General features: G+C 39.7%; 1 long non-coding RNA gene and 1 pseudogene across 1 annotated transcript; both read left to right on the forward strand.

Annotated features, from left to right (window-relative positions):
• Positions 1-604: 604 nt before the first annotated feature.
• Positions 605-2,357, forward strand: LOC118724117. Its single transcript, XR_004989488.2, has 2 exons — positions 605-1,045; positions 1,996-2,357. It is a non-coding gene; the product is annotated as an uncharacterized LOC118724117 (long non-coding RNA).
• Positions 2,358-2,553: 196 nt separating this feature from the next.
• On the forward strand, positions 2,554-3,243 carry LOC118723040 (annotated as a pseudogene).
• The last annotated feature ends 1,460 nt before the right edge of the window (positions 3,244-4,703 follow it).

Here is a 4,703-nt window from a genome sequence, read left to right on the forward strand (position 1 = left end):
ATGTAACTTTTTTTTGGGGGGTGATTATACATAAAAACACTAAAGGAAAATACAGAAAAATGTTAACAGTCATTATCTCTTGGTGGAGGGATTATGGATATCTGATTTTCTTCTTCATAAATTTTATATTTTAAATGAATAGTATTAATTTTATGATCTGAAAAACAGTGAATGCCATTTTTAAAACAAAAGGAAAATTTGAAAAGGAGTCAAGATGATAACATTGCTTCTTTCAAAAATGGTGGAAAATAGAGTATTGGTAGGAGAAATACTCAGAAATAACACTGGAAACTCAGGGAACACATGCCATGCTTAACTGTGTCTTGAACTTGTGCTGGTCCTAGGAATTTTCTTTAATCTATTTATCACAAAATTGAGGACCAGCAGCTCTGACCATGTGATTGTGTGCCAACCCCTGCTCATGTTTCCTCTAGAAGAGGAAAATGATATGCTTAGGCTCTTACAGTTATTCTGTTATGTGATAATGTAATTTTATTTTGAAATTCTTAGGTACAAAGGGGGGTATGAGGGTAAATAAATATTAAGTTATAATTCTTAATTTAATATTTTTATTCATAAAAAAAGAGTTGTTTCTGATGAGAGTGTAACTCTAAAATCAAGGTCACTACTAACTGAAATAGTTTTTAAGTTTAATTCATTGATAGGAGGGAAGTTATTCTTTTAAAAAGACATGCATGACTATTCAATGACAAATTTTCATGAGAATTTGTCATTAGGTAGGGAGAAATGGAAATAGAATTTTTAGTATATACCCTTGTTTTAAATACAATTTCTTTTTATTAGCCTCTAGGGAAGGGGACCAACTTTTCTTTGTACCAAATCTCTTTGGGGAAAAAAAGTGAAGTGTCGGTCCTACAAGTTGGTGCTTGTATTGACAGGTGAATGAATATGCTGCCACTGGTGGAGAAAACAAGCTTGCTGCTTTCCACACCTATTCCTGAATTGCAAGAAAGAAAACCTACCCAGAAGCTGGAGGGAATCCAGAAGACGTGGACAAACCCGTAGCTTCTCCCTTGAGAGAGAGGTGTGTCCATTAATTTCTCAAGTCTACTGAAGCCTTGAGAAATTAATTGAGGGACTGTTTGCCTTGGAGGCCTTTCACCTAAGCAGGCTCAGTCCCGATCTGCAGCGTTCAGACTGTCAAATAGGCACACTTGGGCACTCCGTATGTGAAATTCCCAAAACACAACTGCTGACCTAGGATTCCCTAGAACCTCTCTGCCCTTTAGGGCTAAAGCAACCAATAGCAGACGGCGCTGGGTAGGCCTTCCTTTCCTTACCAGGTCCTCGGAATACATTAACAGTGGTCACAGCTGAATTTGAGAAATTATTGGCATAACTCAATTAAATTCTATAGATGGGAAATAAATTATCCTTCTATGAAACAAAAACCTGTGTTCAAACGTATTTAGAATTTTTTAGTACCCCTGGGGTCAACCTAAAAACTCCACTACCCTTTCTTCCAATGCAGAAGCCCCTCAGGGTGTTGTAATGGGGTTTTCTGCCAGCGGATCCAGTTGGACAAATCTGGCAACAGAGAGAAAAATATTGATAAGAAATGTTGGTAAAATCTTCTAGATATTTGGTCCACCTGTAGCTTCATTTGCCAAAGTGAAATAAAGCAAAGCTCTATTTAGTATAGATTTTTTGGGAATACATTTTTGGCATTAGGATAGATGACTATTTAGCTCCTATATTTAGATCTATGAGTAAGTTTTTGTGTGTAGTGTGTGGTAAAGGCTATAAGTTTTCCCTTTGGCATCTTTATTGAAAGTCAATTGATTATAAATTAGAGCTTATTTTGGGACATTCTATGCTCATGTCAAAATAAGGTTGTCTCAACTACTATAGCTTTATAGTACGTTTTGAAATCAGATAAGTTTTCCAGCTTTGCTCATTTTCAAAAGTTTTGGCTTTTCTAGGTTTTTTGTATTTCTAAACATGATTTTCATAGGGTTTGTTTGGAAGCTCTAGATCAAATTGGGAGAATTGCCTTCTTAACAATACTGAGCCTTCTAATTGATGTACATGGTATGTCTCTCCACTTAGCTTTTCAGGTAAATATCTTATCAATGTTTATGGGTATTAGTTCATAACTCTTATACTTCGTTCGTTAAATTTGTTCTCAAGTATTTTGTGTTTTTTTCTTATGCTATTGTAAATGGAATTGCCTTTTAATTTCATCTTTTTATTTTTCTTGTTAATACATTGAAATACAGTTAATTTTGTATATTGGTTTGTATCCTGTGGCATTGTTGATGTGGTTTATTCGTTCTAGTAAGCTTTTGGAGAATTTTCAACATGTTGTCTGTGAATAAAGGCAGTTTTACTTCTTCCTTTCCAATCTGTATACCTTTTATTTACTTTTCCTGCAATATTTCACTGGCTAGAGACTCTAGGACAGTGGTGAGAACACTTCTTATTCTTACAGGAAAAGTATTCATTCTCTCACTATTGTATTTACTTATTTTTATTTTTTAAATTGTAGTAAATTATAAAATTTTATAACACAAAATTTATCCACTTGAGAGCGGCGGAGCGGATCGGAGCCGAGCGGCGAGGCGCCAGTGCGGACGGAGCAGGTGGCCGGCGGGCGTGAGCGGCGAGGGCGGCCGGGAGGCTCGAAGGGCGGACGGCAGCGGCCAGCTCTCGGCCCGGGGCTGCGGGAGCCGGAGCCGGACCGGCGGCAGCGGCGGCGGCGGCTGCCCTAGGAGCCGAGGGTGTGACACCGCCCCTGCCCGCGCCCCGGGGGCCTCGCGCGAAGCCGCCTGCGTGAAGTGTCACGATGTCTGAGCGGAAGGCCGTGATCAAGAATGCAGACATGTCTGAGGACAGGCAACAGGATGCCGTCACTGCGCCACTCAGGCTATGGAGAAGTACGACATAGAGAAGGACATAGCTGCCTATATCAAGAAGGAATTTGCCAAGAAATACAACCCTACCTGGCATTGTATTGTGGGCCGAAATTTTGGCAGCTACGTCACACACGAGACAAAGCACTTCATCTATTTTTACTTGGGTCCGGCTAGGCGGCTGCAGAGAAGGTGTCAGTGGCGGCGGCGATGGCAAGCAGACGGCGTTGCTGGGACTATTTTGCACTGGGACCAGCATCAGGATGTCCTCTCCAATGGCTGTGCTACTGCATGGACTGTATACTCGATTTCATGTGTATGTCGCAGTAAACAAAACAAAACTTCTTTCTGTTTAGTTGCCTGGGGTGGGGGGGGGGGGATTTATCCACTTTAACTTTTTAAAACATTCTAACCTAAATAAATGCTTATTTATTTTTAGAGAGAGAGGGTAAAGGTGAGAGACGGGGAGATAGAGACAGAGAGAGAGAGAAACATCAATGTGAGAGAGAATCTCAATTGGTTGTCTTCCATACATGCCACAGCCAGGGATCGACCACACAACCTTTTGGCGTATAGGATGACACTCCAACCCACTGAGCCACACTGGTCAGGATCACTTTAATCATTTTTAACTGTACAGTTCACTGGAATTAACTACATTTACATTGTTGGGTATCCATCACCACCATCCATTTCAAGAACTCTTTTCATCTTCCCAAACTAAAATTATTTACCATAAACAACAACTCCCCATTCCTCTTCCCCCCACCCCTGGCAACCACCATTCTACTTTCTGCCTCTACGAATTAAACTATTCTAGGTTCCTCATATTAAGTGAAATCATATAGTATTTATTCTTCCGTGACTGGCTTATTTCACTTAGTATAATGTCTTTAAGATTCATCTATGTTGTAGCATGTGTTGGAATTTTCTACCTTTTAAAGATTGAATAATATTCCATTGTATGATCAATTTTTCACTGATAAGTATAATGTTCTTTGAGTAAACTTCATTTTCTTTTTAGTTTATTGAGAGATTGTAGCATGAATGTAAATTGGATTTTGAGAAATAATTTTTTGCAGCTATTGAAACAGCCATGTGGTTTTGTCCTTTTTTTCTATTAATAGTGAATTATATTAGTTGAATTTTGGGTGTTGAGACACCCAAAACAACCCGGGATAAATTCCACTTGGTCATGGTGAAAATCCTATGCCCTTTTCTAAGAGATATATGCTTCTAGTTCTTTCATTTAGGCCTATCATCCATTTTGAGTTACTTCTTGTATACAGTGGGAGGAAGGGGTCCCAAATCATTCCGTTGATGTGGATATCCAGTTGTCCTCGCATCCTTTGTTGAAAAGACTGTTCTTTTCCCATCAAATGATCTCAGCACCCTTGTTGAAAAACAATTGACTGTAAGTGTAAGGGTTTACTTCCGGACTCTCAATTTTTTTTTTTTTTTTTTAATTTAAGGTAGATGAAGGCTACTTTATTGAATGATTGATCCATCTAATTACCAAGGTAACTATGGTTTTAGAAAGAAAGGAAGGGAGAAGGACAGAGAGATGGAAACATCAGTAGGCTGCCTCCTGCCTACTCGCACTGGGGACTGAGCCCGTAACCTGGGCATGTGCCCTGACCGGGAACTGAACCGTGATCTCCTGGTTCATAGGTTGACAGTCAACCACTGAGCCACACTGGCTGGGTGCCAGTCCCTCGGTTTCTTATTCCTTGGACAGAGTATTATAATGATTTCTTGCTTCTTGGCCTGGAGCCGCTCTTCACTTGTGCTTTTGAACACATTACCCTCACTTTCAGGTATAGGCTGTGG

Source organism: Pipistrellus kuhlii, unplaced genomic scaffold, assembly GCF_014108245.1.
Source record: "Pipistrellus kuhlii isolate mPipKuh1 unplaced genomic scaffold, mPipKuh1.p scaffold_m20_p_2, whole genome shotgun sequence".
NCBI classification, from domain to species: domain Eukaryota; kingdom Metazoa; phylum Chordata; class Mammalia; order Chiroptera; family Vespertilionidae; genus Pipistrellus; species Pipistrellus kuhlii.